The sequence below is a fragment of the Lissotriton vulgaris genome, chromosome 2_1, assembly GCF_964263255.1.
Source record: "Lissotriton vulgaris chromosome 2_1, aLisVul1.2, whole genome shotgun sequence".
Lineage (NCBI taxonomy): Eukaryota > Metazoa > Chordata > Amphibia > Caudata > Salamandridae > Lissotriton > Lissotriton vulgaris.
In genome coordinates, this window is record NC_141687.1 from 672,053,844 (window position 1) to 672,074,037 (window position 20,194).

Genomic DNA, 20,194 nt, shown 5'->3' on the forward strand with positions numbered 1-20,194 from the left:
CATTGTACACTTTGCGGAAACATTTGTCTTGAAATGAATAGCGTAAACAAAAGCAGGAGTTTTTTCCTTTTTCTACAAGATTTTGCTACTTAATCATTTAAAATTTTAGTCCTGTGATTTACATAAAGTTTACTTTGACTTTTCAAAATCTTGTTTTTCACAAGATTTTGTTTAGAATGCTCCTGAATGTTGAAATCTGATTTATTTAGCGCCAACCTTCTTATAGAAATCCCTTCAGAGAAAATAACATTTTGCAATGCTACAACTCCCAAATACTGTATAATGCGAGTGTTTCAATGCACGTGCAAAGAGTTGGCCTCATAGTCTGGATAAAATGGAATGTTATTAAATCACACTAACTTATCTAAAAGATTACATTTATTAATTTGATACACTTGACACGCATGTCAACTTGCAAAGCTCTTCTCGGTTTATGGTTGTAAAATGTTGTACACTTGTACCACACTCGTTCTTCTTGTAGTATCCTATTTGTACGCTAAATCTATGGTGTTGGCGCAAGGGTATGACCGACTTTTCATGGACTCATTTTACTCATGAATATCCCATGTGGAACTGGTATCGAAGAAATCCTTTCCAGTAGGATTTAATTATTGAGATTGTTTTTGAAGGTTAATGAAAATTATAAACGGGAAAGAAGTAACCTTTATATTGTGTAGACAGGTGATACTCTACCCAAACATAAGTAATGTTTGAGGGTGTTTTCTTCTACAAAACGTTTTTTTTTCTGCTGATTTGTTTCAACAATCCTGTACAAAATTCATAATCTGTCTGATTCCTGTATGACTGTGGCTTTAAAGTGGAATTTTGCCATCTTGGTCCTTCCTGCATAGTTGATATTGTAGAATGTGAAACTAGTGATGGATACTTTAGAGCTGGTCACTCTGTGATGACTGGTTCATTATTTCTTTGCACAAGGTATTTCTCTGGTAAAGGAACCTCATTTCAGTGGTTCCATAATATAACCTTTCAGGTTGTTCTTGATCCTAGTTAGCTTGCTCTTAATGTGGTGTTCCATAAAGAGTGACTGAAGGAGAAAACTGAGGAACAATTAAAAATTCCCACTGGTCACCCTCTCCCTCCATCTTACCCTTCCCTTCCCTCCCACCCTGGCAAAACACTCAACAACTCTGACTTAGTCTACACAACTTCCCTATGAAAAAATTAAAGATTCTTTCCCTTAAAGTTAAGAGACTAAATGACCCAACGATACGACCCAAAAATCCTAGACTACACACCATTGGTGACCTGCTACACCTACAGGAGATGTAGGCAGCTTTGAAAGAAGCTCTTCTAAAAAACAAAAAATCCTGGGTGAGTGACTTATCCTGTGCTCCAGCTATCCGCAAGAAAATCCCTGATTTCCACCTCCTTGGGGCTCACTTATTACCACAACAGAAGCCGACCTCAAAGGTAGATGGCTCATTACCAAACTCCAAACATATTATACTGATAGCATAGTTGTGAATATCTGCACTCCCAACAGCGAGAACCCTATGTTTTGGTCAAACCTTAATAAAACATTGTCAACCTAACCCACGCAATGCACACTCATAGTGGGTGGGTATTTTAACCTTCCTCAGGATGGTATTCTAGACAAACTCCGCACGCACATTTAAATCCAACAAGTCTCTCAAGCAAATACGAAACCTCTGCAAAGGTCGTAAGCTAAAAGATATCTGGAGACTATTTAAACCCACAGTGAAGGGCCTCTCCTTCTCCCACCCCACAACTTTCTCACGTATCGTCTATTTATTAGTAGAAGCGCATGTCCCAGCTACATCAAACCCCACTATTGGACCAACCTTAGTATCTGACCACACCTGTATTAACCTAATCTGACATTTCAAGTACTGCTCCAAAGTCCAAAACATGTACAATGAATGACCACCTCACCGAAGACCCAAGCTTTAGAGAAACAACCAAGAAAAAATCGACCAATACATAGAAGTTAACCAACTTGGTCCCTAATCCCCAAATTGTGTAGGATGCCCTTAAAACCACTATCATGGGACATATGATCAAATTTGTGTAAAGGAAAAACAAGCAGGACAACCTTTCTTAAGAACAATTGGGAAGTCCTCTAGAAGAATTAGAAAATACTCAAACTGTTCAGAGAAGTCACAACTAAACCAACTAACCAAACCAAAATAGGAGTATAACAAAATTTCAAGTAACAATTTACTCCATGCCAGCCTCACCACCTTCAACCTAGGCTCTTTTAATAAAGCGATTCTTGCCTTCTATCAAGGACCCCGAGCCAGAATAAATAAAACTGCTCTCTATCCAATACATTTATCCTCCAAAAAAGGACCCGCAAGGGTGCCCCTTCTCTCTCCTATTTCTACACACACTAGAACACCTCATACAAACTGGAACCCTGACATCCCAGGCATCCCCTCAGAAGGCGGCCGCCTATGCAGACAATAGTCTCCCGTTCAGTACCCAGGCAGCCACTGCGCTACCCTTTATGTCCATTATGAACAACTGTGCCTGGCGTTCAGGATATTGTCTTAAAAATAAAACCAAGATCCTTCCTCTTACTATGTATTGTAACAAATTCATTCTAGACAACAACTGTCTCAAATGCCCCCAATAAAATACTGAGGTCTATTCTTTTTCCCAAATCTTAGAGTCCTTTAACTATAACGAGAATATGACCTTATAGACACCATTGATAATTGATCCTAAAGATTCATCAGATGGTGGGGAAGAATAGAATCCATCAAAATGATGATCACACTGCTTAGCATATTCCTAATCAGTATGTCACCCGTATACCTCTCAGACACTTGCTTTGCCAAGACAGACAGACATCTTGACCAAATTCCTATACTAAACCAAAAAGCCCAGAATTGCCCTAAAGAAACTAAATCTACCAAATACACTGGGTGGCCTCAATTTACCAGACTATATTGGATATCTGCATGCCTTCCTAACTTGACAGGGAAGCCTTTGCGCCCCCCCCCTGCAAACCGATCACCCACCAATTCATCCCTCCCCTTCATCCCCCAGCACAAACTTTTCTTGGCTCGAGATTGAAAAATCACTGGCTAGAACACTCTCCATTACCTCCGTTTGTCACAACTAAGAAAATAGCAGAACACTCGGCAAATATCCTGACGTGCACAGCGCAAACCCTTAGAAAGAAAGATATACTGCCTAACATGCTACACTCTCTTCTTGCCTCTCTGTGCCATAACAAGCACCTAAAGATAGACGGAAAAAACTATTTTTCTACAAAATTGGGTGAAAAAAGGCATTGATAATAGAAGACCTTGGGGCACATGCTGCGGTATGGCACTTTTCTGAATACTTTTTGTGCAGAAATAGGCAAAACCTCATCACAAAGTCTAAATCTGTACTGGACGCCAAACCTAGCTTCTATTTCCCTGGGTATCCTCCCCTCCGACATAAAGCTAAAAAGGGAAAAGCGTTTGTTATGGGACATTCTGGTCTTAACTGGCCTTAAAGCCATTCTCTCCGAATAGAAAGACTTATCCAAACCATCTCTCCATACTTGGTGGGAATGGATACAATTCACATAAGGGGAGGATAATACCAGAAACAAAGACTGCATCGGGGAGGAAAGAGAATATCTGGTCCAAACTAGACTGCTTCATACTTACCACATCCCTATAACTACTCCACCACACTCCCCCTGAACATAAGTTTCCCCCAACTCTACTCTCTCCTTTCTCTCATCTGTCCTATCTACTTTCCTTTAGTAGCTCTTTCGACCTGTTGTCATAGTTGGGGTGACTTTCACCAGAAAATCACTGTTATTCCCTCAACCTCCCCCCGCACAAACTACACCCTCATCAACCTGCATACATAAGACTACCCATACTCAGCGTTTTACTTCTCACCCAGCTTGAGAAACCGGAGACTACTGTATTATACTGCATAATCTCTCCCCAATGGGATACAGTTTATTCGCCATACATTTGCCATGTCTGTACCTGTTCGCTCATAAAATTTCAAGAAAAATGAGGAATAAAAAAAATACTATCATTCCGAAACCCATATTCCCTCTAGAAACACTTTGAGCAGACACTCTCCTCTCTTTTTAAACTTCACTGTCTAAGAGAGGCACACATTAACAGCATATAGTAGGCCCATAAATGACGATATTTTTGGGGAGACTTGAGTTTGTAGAAAATCTTCTTTATTCTTATTTCTTGAACCACACAGCCAACGCGTTTCACCCACAGGTGCTTCCTCAGGGCTGTTAGAACGTGTACCAGATATTTTATTGTTTTATCACAGATACAATCAATATTAACCCCATAACCAAAGTGAACACACTACCACATCAATATTAACCCCATAACCAAAGTGAACACACTACCACTTTCTAGTCTAAACATGTGAGTTCAAATCACAATCCCATGGCAAAACCTTTATGAAGACCTGCCATGAGCACACCCACACTACAAAAAAAGAAAAAAATCGTTTTCAAAGAGAGTACCGGGGACCAATGAACCGTGTGCTCAAAGTGAAGGCTAACTTTCCAAGCTTAGACTCAAAAGAGCTTGACATCAGCAACTGCCTTCGTTAACCCCATATTTTTTGTTGTATGGACATAGAAATCCATATTCACACCAGCTCAGGGAAGAAAAAACTAAAAACACACCAACCACTAATCAAGACACATTCTACTGGCATCTTGTTATTCACCACACCCGTGTATGGACTACTTCAATAATACACGACCATGTGCTGATAAAGTATATTAAATTACCTAACTGTACAGTACTTAGTTCCACGATCCTGTGTGCGAGTAATCAGTCTTCCGGTATTCAGTATTTAATCAGAGGTTCTAGAGCAGAAACCCGAATTTCTATCCACAAATAATACTGTATCAGTCAAAGTGGGACACACATTTTAATCAACAATGCCAAGTAATCTAATGTTAGGATTCCTGTGCATGCATAATCAAATCTTTACTAAATACATAGTATTTAGTACCTTCACATTCTTTCCTCATTGGCGAGTAATCCAATGTTTGGTGAAGAGTTCAATAAAACCACCGCAATCTCCAAGCATCCCAGTTGATTTACATCGAGATTCAGTTTATTTTAAAAGATGCAGAAAGCCAGACCATCAAATTCACTCTTGGCATACTTACTCAAAGTTTCTGTCAATGACACCGACTGCACAGCCCCTCCCAGCATGTGGCAGCCCCGGCGTACTCCATGTAAGTCATGTCTTTGCTTAACAGGCAGAGTGGACGTGCAGTGTGTCCACAACGCTCTGCAATCATCACTCATATTCGCCATTCAGTGCACCCCCTTATACACACTCACACTACTTTTTTAGGTCTCGCCTGTCGATGCGCATGCGCATCGAGCAAGCGAGACTATGGGGGCTTATCCACTCTTTATCCAACTTGCAAGGAATCGTGGCGATTCCTTGCAGTGCACGAGAAATTTAAGCTCAATGCGCATTGAGCTTAAAAGCGCGTGCACATGCCCCCAGCCGCCTGCCTTGACGACTCTCCCGCCCCCTCACTTCTTGATTGCACGGCCGCTAGGCCGTGCCTCCCCTACTCTCCTCCCCCCTCCCGCCTGCCTTGCCTACTCTCCCGCCCCCTCACTTCTTGATTGCACGGCCGCTAGGCCGTGCCTCCCCTACTCTCCTCCCCCCTCCTCCTCCTCCTACTCTCCTCCTACTCTCCCCTGCCTGCCGTGTCGCACCGCGCCCCGCTCCGCCCCCTCCCCTGCCCGCCGTGTCAAAAGGACTCTGTTCAATCTTTCCTGTGCCTGTCTGACCACCTTTGGTCAGATTGGTTTGTGTTAATTTTATGGCGTTCTAGTTATATTTCATGCGATAGTTTGCGTAGACGGGTTTGTTGGCTTTGATCTCTGGCGCGCGCAGTGCATTGCATTTTCTGATTTTAGCGTCGCCTTCTCCTCGCAGAGCCCTGTGTGATTTTATGGCTCAAAGGCGTTCATGCCGGGGCTCGTGTTACAGGGCTCGGAGACCGAGGAAACACACTCCCTTTCCAAGACCATGATGAATAGGGCTCGAGGCTGCCTATCTCTGGCATCGGCAGGTGATGCAAAGAGGTGCATGGGAACTGGAAATGTGGGCTGGAAACGGCATTTACTTGTACTTTTTAAATAGCTAATATATTTAAGAGACAAGTGAAGGCTTAACATGCAACAGCGTTCCCAGCAAGAACTGTGATGTTTTAGGACGCATTTATTTCTTTGCACTGTGTATGAGGTGGGGGGCGGATGGGGCAGTGTCCACTCCTTGGAGGAAGGGTGTGTGTTGTTTATTTGCGGCGCCGCGGCCACGAGGTTAATGTGTAGCCCTTGGGCTTCCTGCCACGTAAATTCAAGGAAAACACGATTTGAAGACATTTGCATGTTTTCCCCTCACGGTGAATTAACACAAGTTACAGTTGTTTTGATGCTGCACGTGTAGAGCTATAGGGTGGGAACTAGCGCAGTCCTGAGGACCCCCTCCCCTGCAGTTTTAATGCCCCCCCTGCGGTTTTAATGCCCCCTCCCTGCAGTTTTAATGCCCCCCTCCCTGCTGCGGGTACGGGGTGTGGGAACCCGGTGATACGGCCTCGGAAAATAATGCTGATCAAGCAAATCGAACAAGTCCCCCCCCCCCCCCCCCCCACCACCACACGTATAATAAGAAACCAGCCCGTTTAGCAGTGCGAAAGCGGGGCCAGCGACAGGATTTAATTTCCATTGGGGTGGTTGTGATATCGCTGTGGTTTTTAAGGAGTTCTTTTCTGCCATGAGTCTGTTTTACTTAGTGCGGATCTGAGTTGCAAAGCACAGACCTAGCAGGATGGAGATTGACAGTAACGACACATTCTCCACCTTTCGAGATTAATTTTCAGATGCTTTTGCAGCTGTAATCTAAGGCGCTTGATATAATTTCTTCAACATACATGTCCATATTTATCTTAAATGCACACTGTGACTTTAGACGGGGAAGCTCGTTGGGGTGTTTCTAACCTTTACATTTGCCAGTATGCAACGAAGTCACACTTTTTGCATATTCTGTGCCCTAGTGAGCCAAGGGCATGACACTTGATGTGTAAGGTATATTAACAATGCACTGCGGCCGCTAGCTTCATAACCGGAAGCCTTGGCGATCCCCTTGGTGGCCCGCCCCCTTGGAATGGCTCTCTTCTGTCCACTGCAAGGGATCTAACGTCGTTCGGATTCCCTAACGTGAAAGTGCTGGCCGCTGTGCGGGTGCACAACGAGCCAGCCCCTTGTGCATGCATGTGTGGCCATGCATTACTACAGCTACTCATTTGACATCCGCACTACCTGCTGCAGACATACATCAGTGACGCCCCGCGCCCCCTTAAAGGGGGCCGAACACGTATTAATGGTGGGGGCTGCCTTAGACCGGGGGTCTCTACCCTTCTCTGTAATCAGACCTACTTCTGTGCAATGAAAGTCATACCGAGCTGCTAAAACTCAGTGTTTTTATACTGACTACATCAGACATGATTATTTAAGTTGCCACCCTATTCATGATTACCAGCAGTTAGTCACTCACCCTCACTCACCCTCACTCACCCTCACTCACCCTCACTCACCCTCACTCACCCTCACTCACCCTCACTCACCCTCACTCACCCTCACTCACCCTCACTCACCCTCACTCACCCTCACTCACCCTCACTCACCCTCACTCACCCTCACTCACCCTCACTCACCCTCACTCACCCTCACTCACCCTCACTCACCCTCACTCACCCTCACTCACCCTCACTCACCCTCACTCACCCTCACTCACCCTCACTCACCCTCACTCACCCTCACTCACCCTCACTCACCCTCACTCACCCTCACTCACTCACCCACCCTCACTCACTCACCCTCACTCACCCTCACTCACTCACTCACTCACTCACTCACCCTCACTCACCCACCCTCACCCTCACTCACCCTCACCCTCACTCACCCTCACCCTCACCCTCACCCTCACCCTCACTCACCCTCACCCTCACCCTCACTCACCCTCACCCTCACTCACCCTCACCCTCACTCACCCTCACTAAATATATTTAATAAACTTTAAGCTATTGGCAATATAAAATAAAATCCATTTTATTTACGTATTAATTAATTTTTTTTAAAGCCATTTATTTTTTTTATATCAATACATATAAGTCACATATAAGTCCCGTTAATACAAAACATGTTGCTTTACAAATGCTAGAGGTGTCACATTTACAAAAATTATAACTATTGGCTTTGTAAAGAAGAAAGCTATTAATTTAGCTATTTAGAAAAAACAACACATAAATAAAAAACAAAAAAATAAATAAGACCTATAGCTCAAACTTTACTACTGCGAGACCTATTGCATTTCCAATGCTTGTGATTATTAGCAATCGAATGGCACCGGGTTACGGCTATTCGCAAAGTAAACTATGCGTTGGACCACCCAAACCACTGCCCAGTGTACGTTGCTAACTAACATGCTCCCTACTTATTAATCTGTAATAATACTTGGGCAATGTCATACTGAAATATGACTCAAGAGTGAAAGATACTGAGAACCACCCAAACAAACCGCCCGATATTCATCACGAAACTGACATACTACCACATGAATGTTTTAAAATACTGCAGTCAATCAGCGCGACTCGCCTCACTAATTCACTACGGCAAAGCCCCCACAGCAACACCAGGTCTAACAGCTACTCACCCATGTTCTGGACTCATTTATCCAAATGGCAGAATGGCGATCCGATAGTCGTCCGAATCAGATTCACAAGCAATGCAAGTTCTGCCACTGGTTTGTTTTAGAATCAAGCGGGCCAATCACCATATGTCACGTCACCGGATATGCTCCGCTGGCGTTCAGCTTCGATTACTGCGTCATCGACTCGTCCAATGAAAGAGGGCCGTACATTCCAATTGAAAGCCTACGCGAGTTACAAATCCCAGAATTGGTCCAGGGTTTCATGTTCTAATCCTCCTATGATGACGTTGGTGTATTAGTAAGCAAGGCAAAGATCACCAGCCAGTCTGCTTCTTGTACATTTACTACACCATGATCTAACTGTATTGTTCCTCGCACTTGCGGCATATGCAAAGCGCGGGGAAATCCCAACCAACACACTACCCAGTGGCAAAGCGAGGCTCACAGCCCTCTTTTTTGTCTACTCACTCATTGCAAATTTGTGACTTTATTATTCATCACACTCGTAAAGTATGCAGAGTGTGACGGAATTCACTTAGAATACTTATATAAGTAAAATGCAATAGGGGTCCATCCATTTACTACACCATGCCAGTGATGGTCCTCATATGCATTACACATACCAAAGTCCAACTAAATTAATAAACTTCCACCATTGACATTTAGGGATAGGTAGAAAACCATGCTATGTATGTACATTCACTTTCTTAAAAAGCAGCACAGTTGTGTGCCCGGCCCATCTTCTGTATCTGTCATAAGAGTCGTTCACCGTTGTCTGGACAACACTCCAATCCAAACAATCCCTGATATGTGGGTGCTCTCATAGCAAGTCAAAAGTTTCAAAATAACAGGCAACACGTTTAATGTACAGTGAGACTTTCTGATATGTATATACCTTGTCATTCATGGTCAGGCATCAGATATCCAAATATTAAAACCATTGCATCGGACAGATAAAACTATACCAATATCACATAAATAGAATTTTAATGTGGTGTTTATCCACCTTCTTGAAATCCAATTCCAAAACTCACTATTTGTAATGATCATAAAGCAATTTCTGCTCAGACCTAAGTATTTTTCAAACTATTTCATAACGTCATATCGAATCCTTTAAGGCACAATGGTAAACTTTCACAAAATTTAAGCATTTTGACACCATTTCACTAAAACATCAAAACACTGAACTTTGCATTTAGAATGCTGTGCGTAAGTCTTAATACATGCATGATTCAATTTGGACTCATCACATACTAAAACATTTTGTTCGAAGGAAAGCGACAAATTCACATATACATTATACAGGGAGTCAAGAATAAATCCAAACCACTGTTGTCAATACTGGTTGTATTTTGATTAGATGGAACCCCAAAACCCGAAATTCAGGTTTCTGCTCTAGAACCTCTGATTAAATACTGTATACCAGAGGACTGATTACTCGCACACAGGATCGTGGAACTAAGTATTTTACCGTTAGGTGATTTAATATATTTTCTCAGCACATGGTCGTGTATTATTTAAGTAGTCCATGCACGGGTGTAGTGAATAACAAGATGCCAGTAGAATGCGTCTTGATTAGTGGTTGGTGTGTTTTCTTACTTTTTTCTTCCCTGAGCTGGTGTGAATATGGATTTCTATGTCCATATAACAAAAAATATGGGGTTAACGAAGGCAGTTGCTGATGTCAAGCTCTTTTGAGTCTAAGCTTGGAAAGTTAGCCTTCACTTTGAGCACATGGTTCATTGGTCCCCGGTACTCTGTCTATTTGAAAGCTTGTTTTTCTTTCTTGTTTTTTGGAGTGTGGATGTTCTCATGGCAGGTCTTAATAAAGGTTTTGCCTTGGGATTGTGATTTTAACTCTCATATTTAGACTAGAAAGTGGTAGTATGTACTTTACTGTTCACTTTGGTTATGGGGTTTATATTGATTTATCTGATATAGAACGTGTACCAGACACTTTATTGTTTTAACAGCCCTGAGGAAGCCCCGGTTGGTGAAGCGGGTTGGCTTTGTGGTTCAAGAAATAAGAATAAAGAAGATTTTCTACAAACTAAAGTCTAAAAAAAATACTGTCATTTGTGTGCATACTATATGCTTTTAATGTGTGCCTCTTAGCCAGTGAAGTTTGAATTTTGTTTAGGTCTTGTGGCAGTGGACCTTCAGAGGCGGGCACAATTCACTTTTTCTGTTTACACGTAGAGCCATTAAAGAGCAAGTGCGGCTGTAATTAGTTCCTCGCTGCCATTTGCTTTGTTTAAACTCTACTCTTTTGTCTGTCTGAAAGTAGTGAAAGCAACCAGAGAATCCTCTTTTGCGGCGCTTTTCTCATTTGGAAGTGTCTTGAACCTAGCCTCCAGTTGGAAATGGAGGCAGATATGCATTCTACAAATAGCTGGTGTATTTTTGCCTCATTTGTGTTTTGGAGAGACCAGTGGCGGTTTTACCATGGGGGCGTTTGGGCGCCGCCCCCCCTGTTTTCTTGCCGTGCGAGAAGGCAGAAACAAATGGTAGTTATTTATTTATAACTACCATTTGTTTCTGCCTGCCCTTCTCGCACGGCGAGAAAGCAGTCAGCAAACTTCCTGTTTACTCAAGCCTCAGGGCAGGGGGGAGTGGCTTGCCCACTGTTGTGAATACGGACTGTTTGGACAGCCTGAGAGGCTGTCCAAACAGACAGTATTAGCAACAGTGGGCAAGCCGCTCCCCCAAGCCTCCTCCCACTCTCCGTTCTGCAGCATGCAGACTAGGAGAAATGACGTGTTTATGGCAGCCGGCCGAACCAATCCGCGCCGGCTGCCATGGAGGGGAGGGAGGGTGCCTGCAGCCTTCAGTGACGACTCTGGTGACGAGGCATTCAAAAAAATCCAGGATGGCGCGTGGGAGTCTGCAGTCTCGGCCCTCGGGACAGGAGTCGAGAGCCAGAGCGGGAAGCCAAGCCAAGGTAAGTTTTTTACATTTCTTTTTATTATTATCAGGCAGTCAGTCCGAGTGTTATTATTGTCCAGTTAGAAGCAGCGTCCCTTGCCAATGAGGTGCGGCAGACTGCTGCTTCTTTTTTTCAACTACTTTCGGAATTCAGGATTTTACAGTTCTCTCAGATGAAGCACAACAAGGGATTATCGCTGTTTGGTGTAACGCGGCTCCAGAGGGCCTCCTTCACGCTGGTGCAGTAAGGTGTGCTGAGATCAGGAATTACAGTTCCTAGCAATTGAACACTCCTGGAAGACTCGCGGCCACGTTGGAAAGGTTCAGTGATGACTAATGGAGCATAATTTTCATTATAAAATCGGAACACTCTGACTGCGAGTAGGCCCTTTGAGTTGTTCCTGTATGGACTTTTCTCCACCGCCAATTTTACGCCCCGCCTATTTCAAATGTCACCAGCCGCGACTGGGAGAGACTAACCCACCAATGCAGGCAAATGGTGGTTCATCCATCCTATATTAGACTCTCTTGGTCCTCCATCGTTTATCTTCTCCTCACAAGAGGGCTCCGCATGGTAGCACTCTACAAATCTGCAGTGCAGCCATAATTGTGGATTCCCGTAGGAAAATGGGACACATTCCTCCTCCATGGGCCCATCCCCCCCAGAGGACGCTTCATTTGGGGAGGGGTTCAAAGCTTTGACCATAAAGGTAACTTGTCTGTCAGATTTGTCTTTATGCTCATTAGGCCCCATCATTGCTGGGTAGTGAGCGGTTGTTGCTTTAGATTGAGGCAGAGTGCTGTTAAATTGCCTCCCATTGAGGAGAGAAGCATTGGCCTGCCAGCAGCTTGCTTCCTTTTTCAGCCCCTGGGGTAGATCTCTCCCCATTCCTCAATGCCACTCCACCACTGTTATCTGAAGGCTCCTCCCTCGTTAATCTTACTCCATGTGTGCTCTAGCATTGCCTAGACTTCTAGTACCTCAGATTATGTTGCAGGTGGTATTGCGATCTGAAAAAGCCAGGCTAGATGCATGCCATCATTCCTAAGTCAAGGACCACTAATTTCTGTACTCCTATAAATGAAATTCTGTAGACTGTGGAGCACCTTACCTGAGCTGCTGCTTTTTCCATGGGACATTCAGAGTTAATGGCATGACCTTCTTCCCAGCGCTGGCATGTCAGATGAAACCATAGCTACGCCGGAGCTTTGTGCAGAAGCAGTTATCTTCGATTTTTGCTACCCCATAGTTTAAGCTTTAGGGGTTTAGATATGTCTGCTGAAACTAATTCTAGATCTGGGATACTTTAGATGCGTAGTCAAGTAAGTCTTTGGATTCATATCCCGTACCATGGCAGAGTACGTTAATGCTTTGTCCCGGTAGGTTGATTAACAATTTATCTAGACCTCAAGGATTCAAGTTAAGATTGACACAAGCATTTTCTCAACGACAAAACTCCTTTAAAGTCTATGCATCAATATTTAATGTCAACTGAGTGGACTCTTTTTGTCCTGCCATCGGTTTCTGCTGAACAAATTTGGCCTGCTGTTCCAGGCATTTCTTTTAAACCTTAACTGTTTGCTGTTGACTCGTTTTTTTTCGTGAATGGAGGTAAACCTATACATATGTTTCATATAGTTGTCTAGAATGAAAAATTTCCTAGCTATCGTAACAAAGTTTCAATTCTATTAAGGACTCGAAGGCGAGGATTAAGACTTCTCTCTACGCTTTATTACAGCAGCCTTAGACCAACAACAAAACTACCTTTCCCATGAACCTTAGGGAAAGCTGAAGTCAACAACAGAAAAGAATGTCCAATCAGAACTGTCCTTTATCCAATCAGAATGCACATGACCAAACAGTCTGCTCTGTGTCCCTTCCTCCTCTTTCTTTGCGCCCAGTCAGCCGTAGATCCATCCTTAAGCGTCCTGTTTATCCGCATCTGACCACAAGAGGAACAAGAGGGATCATGAAGCCACGGAGAACACAGCCATGGTACAACATCTGGTAATGAGACAGACCAACCATTGCAGGAAGAAGACAATCAGGAAGAAAAATACAGGAGCAATTCGGTACCAACACCAACTATGCATCATAGAATGAACAAGGCATAACGCCATAACCCACATACCAGGAAGGAAAATAATTACTTCCATACGGTGGAAGATCTGCAACCAATCCTTAGGGCGGGATAATCCTCGCCTCAGAGTCCTTAATAGAATTGAAACTTTCTGTTACAATAGCTAGGAAATTTTTCATTCTGTTGGGACTGGAGGCGAGGATTATGCTAGTTCAAAGCTTGCTCACGAGGTGAGCCATGTCCAGCTCAGGCTTGAAATAAAACCTTTTAAAGGTGGAATCTGAAGATCAGTCTCCTCCATTGAGGATATCCTCCAAACGAGTCCCTAAGCCCAAGGCTTTGAAAGCCATCACTCCTTGAGCAGAGTGAGCACCGAAATCCTTGAGGCTGATGCCTTCCTCCTGCATGACCCACCTATCCCAGTGGGCTATGGTAGGGGAAGGAACAGTCTTAAGGGTTTTCAGAGAAAAATGAACAACTGATGCTCACCAGGAGGCCTGAACTCCTCCGTCATCTCCTCATAGGCTTTCAAGCAACGCACCACACACCATTTTGTTGAGTCAGGAAACGCTGGATAAGAGAACTCTGGTATGACATTTAGTGTGCTTATGCAAAGTAAAAATAACCCCAGAGGGAGAAAACATTCTGGAGGTAATGTCAAAAGCACAGACGTCCGACACCAGGAGAACAGGCATAACAACATCGCCAATTTAGCAGACCGTTGGTCACGTGACAAGAACTTGTTTGGCTGCCAACATAGGAACAGATTGAAGACTAGATTCACATCCCAAAGCGCTGAATACCGCAGTTCCAGGGGCAAGGACAACTGAATGCCTCGCAGCAGTTGCAGACCATAGGATGTTCTCGAGTGGGGCAATTATCCAGGGATAGATGACCCGCTGAAATGGCCGAATGAAAGGTATGCATAGACCTAAAGGCCAACCCTTTAGACGCCAAATGGGCCAGGAAATTGAGGATGTAAACTAAATCAGCCTCCACTGGATTGACACTCCGCATACACCAAAGTGGCCATCGGCCCCAAGTGGACCTGTACTACTTGACTGTGCTGTCTGCCCAAGCCTGCGACATGAGTTCCTCCGCTTTGCCCGAAAGGCCTGAGATTCCCCAGCATCGCTGGTAATCCTCCACTCTACCAGTCTCAACGAGTTCTGCAGAACTAGAGGATGAGCTAGTCTGTCAGGACTGAGAAGGAGTTTGGGAAACAGGGGGAGTAAGATTGGAGAATCCCAAGAAAGTTCCAGAAGAACTGAAAACTACACTACCTCCGCTCCTTGCTTCCGGACCTGGGCTGTCACTAAGGTGTCCATTGCAAAGGGGGGAAATGCATACCCCACCTCCCGGCTCCAATCCTGTAGGAATGCATCCGTGGCTACTGCCAGGGGATCCGGCCTCCAGCTGAAGAACCGGGGAAGCTGGAAGTGTAGCAGGGAGGCAAAGAGGTCCACCGAAAACTGGCCCCCACTGCTCGACCGCACCTAAAAACATTTGTGTCCAGCTTCCATAAGCTGGATCCCCGGAAATTGCGCGTTTGGAAATCCACGACCAAATTCTCCCTCCCTCAGAGATACTCTGCTGTCACCGACACGTGGTGATCTAGGCAGTATTGCCAAAAACTGGCTGCGATGTCTAAAAGGGCTTTAGACCTCATGCCTCCCAGGTGGTTGATGTAACGAACCGCGGAAACATTGTCCATCTTCAGAAGGACTGAGGACTGAATGGAGTCTCATCCAGCAACGCACCGCGAATGAACCCACCATGAGTTCCAGACAATTGATATGTAATCTGCGCTCGTCTGGAGACCACCACCCTCCTGTAGAGAAATCGCTGCACATGGCCCCCCAACCCAGGTTGCTGACGTCCGAATCTGACCAAATCGGCAGCAGAACCGAAAATAGCCCGACCTTTCCAGGCTTCTATGTGTTGAAGCCACCAGTGGATCTCTTTCCGGGCCTCCTCTGACAGTCACCTTGTGAGAGACAACCTTTCTGGAGGTGCAAAGCCTTGAGACGCTGCAAAGCCCGATAGTCAAAACGGCCCGGGAAAATCGCTTGAATAGAGGCTGAGCGCAAGCCCACTATCCTCGCCAGGTCTCTGAGGGATATCTGATGCTTGGAGAGTCTGCCGAAGCTCGTGACGGATCTTCGTTACTTTCCGTGAAGGGAAGCTTAGAGTGGAGGACATCCAGTCTATCACAAAGCCTCGAAATGTAATGCATTGAGAGGGGGAGAGCATGGATTTCGACTCGTTGACTCTGGAGCAGGTCCACCGCCATCTGAAGATGTAGATGAAGCTGACTGAGACCAGCGCCCATGAGGAGGAGATCGTTGAGATAGAAAATACTCCGCACCCCCACAAGCTCGCAGCCATTCCACTGCAGGTTTGAGAACCTTGGTAAAACACCAGGGGGCAGAAGAAAGGCCGAACAGTAGGGAGAGAAACACGTAAGGCTGTCCGAGCCAAAGGAACTGGAGGAACCGCCTGTGCGGTGGGAACACGGGAATCACCAGGTAGGCGTCCTTCAGGTCGAGGCGCACCATCCAATCCGCAGGCCGTAAAGTATCTTGAAGGAGGTGAATGCCCTCTATTTTGAAGTGGCGGTAGACCAGCCACTCGTTGAACTCGCTCCAATTGATCACGGGCGCTTGCTGCCGTCTAGCTGGTCTACCAAGAACAGATTGTTCACAAAGACGTGGGGGTGAAGGGAGGCAGGAACTAATGGCCCTTTCTGCAAAAGAGGAGACCTCTTCTTTTACCAAAACCGAATCCTGGTGAGAAAAGATGGGACAGGCCTGGCCTGTTGGTGGGGATCTCCCAGATACTCTGTGTAAGCCCCGAACAGTCTGAAGCACCCACGGGTCCCTCGTGACAGAAGACCATGCCTGGAAAAAATTCCCCAGCCGCCCCGATTTTTAAAAAGGAATGACACTTACAAGAGTAAGAGGCCGTTGCCCCTCAGGAGCCACGTCCTTTGCCACGCTGGCCCCTGGTGGGGTAGAAGTTACCAATCCAGCTTTTGGTCTTGACATTGACCTCTGAAGGAGCCTTGACCTCTGGATTTCTGGTTGGAACCGCAGCCGGTGGAGCGGCCCTTACCTCAACACGCCCCTCTGAAAACCCAGGGGGAAACTTTTTTGATAGTGGACTGCGCCCTATCCAGGGACGTAAAAGTATTAACAAATGTACCCAGTTCCTTGACGAACGGGTCGCAAAACAGACCACCTTGGGCAACTGGCCCAGCCTCCGACTCCGCAAGATACCCAAGCTTGAGGTCCACCTTGATCAACAAAGAGGCGGCGCTCGGTGGACAATGCACAATTTGCGTTACCTAAAAACACAATGGCTCTTTGCGCCCAGCCGGACAGGGAATCTGGGGAAATCGGCGAGCCTGAGACCTTGGCCTCCTCGGCCATGTCAAGAGTTTTCGTCAAGGGGCCCAATCGATCCAGGAGCTTGTCCTGACCAATTCTCCACAAACTATCAATCCCCTTCTTAGGATGAATTTCTGAAGAAAGGTCACCATGCGTGGGTCAATTTTGGGCGTAAGTGCTACTTTATCATAAAGAAGGTCGAGGATACTCTGCCCGGAGGCAGTTGCGTGCATCCTTTTCCAACAGTTTGCGGATGCGCAAAGCCACGTACTCCGCTACCTTATCCGCAGGATCCCAGTCCGAAGCACGTGGATGAAAAATCTTGTCGGGGGTCAAACATGTCAGAGAAAGAGGCAAGATGAGCAAAAGCAGTCTGGAAAGGCCCAGGTTCATGTAGTTTGAGCCTGCAGCGTTGGGGGGCGGAGGTAAGGGATCACTAGGAGCTAAGTGTGGTTGAGTAGCCAAAAAAGCCCTTTTAAGGCAGTCAAATGCCAAAGTATCCTTCCCTGCGTTGCGTGCATGCTTGGCAGGGGGAGGAGAGGGGTCTGACACCGGCACGTTAGGGGTAGGGGCTGCAGGGAGCGCCGCAAGGGCCTGATTTTTTTTTTTTGTTTTTTTTTTTTGAGACACTCCAAGTGGGGACATGGCCTCCCCCACAGCTCTATAAATTGACTGGTCAACAGCCTCATAAAAGTCACCGTCCCACTGGAGGTCGGAAAGGGCGTTGTCGCCTCCCTGGAAATCATCATATGCATATTCCATAAAGAACCAACAGGCAGAGCATGCAAAAAACCACAATGCCGGATGACAAGCAAGGCCTGGGTCAGACTGTGCTGCTAGAAAACGACAACTGTACAGGGCTGGGTGTGAGGCAGAATAATCAATGCGCAACTCACAGCTATAGTGGGGAGAAACCCCCTGGGCACACAGTCTGGTGCAGAGATAATACAGAGGAAACACAGCTGGCTGGGGCAAAGTGCCCACAAGTGCGGGGTCGCGCTGAAGCTCACAAACAGGTCATTAAGGGTACGGACTCTGAAGAGGTGCCCAATGGATCGTAGACGCTGATCGTTTTAAAAAAATTGCCAGTAAAAACTATTAATACAACCATAAAGGCGAACTGCCTCAGGCCAGAACTTGCGCTACAGGTGACGCACAAACCCTTAAGAGTTTGAATGCGTGCGCCCAGGACAAAAGCCTTCCATGCCCCCTGTCTGCGGGAGGTCACAAGCGCACCACACTGACGCTCCACAGCTTTTGTCAGGGGACGCGGCACTTGTCCCACTTCAAGTCAAAGGAGCAACACAGAAATGCAAACGAAAAAATGCCCAACGAAATATCCGCCGAAGTGGAAAAACTAAATCGCTGTGACTGACGCCACTCTGCGCGGTCAAGAAAACCAAAGCACATTAAATTCTAAAAACGTGAGTAAGCGCTGCAGCGCCCAAAATGTCAGTAAAACATGAGATTCATAAGGCAGTATATTGACAGTATAAAACAGAATTAGGCAAATAACAGAGTACAAATTACACCACGAGTCACAGAAACCAGGGAAAGCACTTATTTTGGCTGCGCAGCAGCGAAGAAAGAGGAGGAAGGGACACTGAGCAGACTGTTTGGACTGGTGCATCCTGATTGGATAAAGAAGTACTGTTATGATTGGACCTTGTTTTCTGTTGACTACAGCTTTCCCTAAGGTTCATGGGAAAGGTAGTCTTTTTGTTTTAAGGCTGCTGTAGTAATAAAGCGAAGAGAGAAGGCATAATCCTCGCCTCCAGTCCTGACCTAGAATTAGAAGTATTTAAGATATTTATTATGCATAATACAGATTTTGCTTTCTGTGAATGCCTGTGAAGAATACAAAAATCTTTGAAAGAACATTTTATGGTTGATACCAGTTAAAGACAAAACCTTACAAGTTCAAGAGAATCCAGATTAACCCTTTTTTTAACATTTTTTTATGGAGACTGTAAAACGGGCAGACAAAAATTGTGATCATAATAGGATATTGCATGTCAAGGGCTTGTTATACTACACAGCTTTTAAAGTTTAAATGCTAACGTATGTATATATGTGTGTGTGTGTGTGTGTGTGTGTGTATGTGTGTGTATGTATGTGTGTATGTATATATATATATATATATATATATATATATATATATATGTATATATGTGTATATATATGTGTGTATGTATATATGAATGATATGGAAGAATAAATTAGAGTACATTGAAGCTGTTGTCTCAACCCCACAATTCATAAGATGCCCTTAATGGCCTATTAATAAATGATAGTACTAAATACCCTGGTGTCAGGGTGGCATTACAACCTGAACTTACCTGGTTCCTTAATCTCGAGCTCCTGACACAAAAGGCCAAAGCCAACCTCGCTTAATCGCAGTCCCTTACCCTGAACGTAACGGGTCGCATAGCTCTGTATAAAAGGGCAATCCTGATGAGGTTTTTATACTTCTTTCAGAACCTTGCGCTCCTCATACCATGGTCCCTTGACAGAATTGCCCCATCCTTCCTGTGGCACACGTCCAGGCCTGCCTTGCTTTTGCTCACTGCCAGCGTGCCCCATAGGATGGTGGCTTGGGTATGACCAACCTCTAACTCTTATCTATATTATCTAGCCTCTCTCCTCCTAGCAATACACAGTTGGTTAAATTGAGGATTCCCTCAAATACTATCAATGCTTTACGGCCCCCCCCCCCCATCCCGAATGCCACACCCCCAGTGACCAAAATGGCCCTCTAGCTTGGAGGGCCGTCTTACGCCACACAATACTCTCGCAACAAACAACTCTCTGGCGTGGTACCTGGTTACAGAGGTGGCGACACTGCAGGGCTTTGGGCAATAGGAACTTATTGGTATTTTCCAACTAGATGACGTCTGGTTGGGACACACAGGTATCCTTCCAAGAACTCCAAATCGCTTATGCCCTTACCAATACACAATTCTACAAATAGTTCAATTGAGACACGCTCTGCAGTCCCATGCCTCACAGACCGTCTCTCTCCCCTCGAAGACTAGGACTGGAGAGTCACTGATGGCACTTTGGGTTACCACCATTTCTTCCAGA

The 20,194-nt window shown here is 45.3% G+C and overlaps 1 protein-coding gene and 1 long non-coding RNA gene across 2 annotated transcripts in view; one reads left to right on the plus strand and one right to left on the minus strand.

The window, feature by feature from the left end:
• The window catches only part of LOC147730957 (uncharacterized), a 334,638-nt gene that overhangs the window by 202,541 nt on the left and 111,903 nt on the right, over window positions 1-20,194 (minus strand). The gene's annotated exons all lie outside the window — the stretch shown is intronic.
• DEPDC7 (DEP domain containing 7) overlaps window positions 1-20,194 on the plus strand; it is a 346,534-nt gene that overhangs the window by 189,458 nt on the left and 136,882 nt on the right. The window lies entirely within an intron of this gene.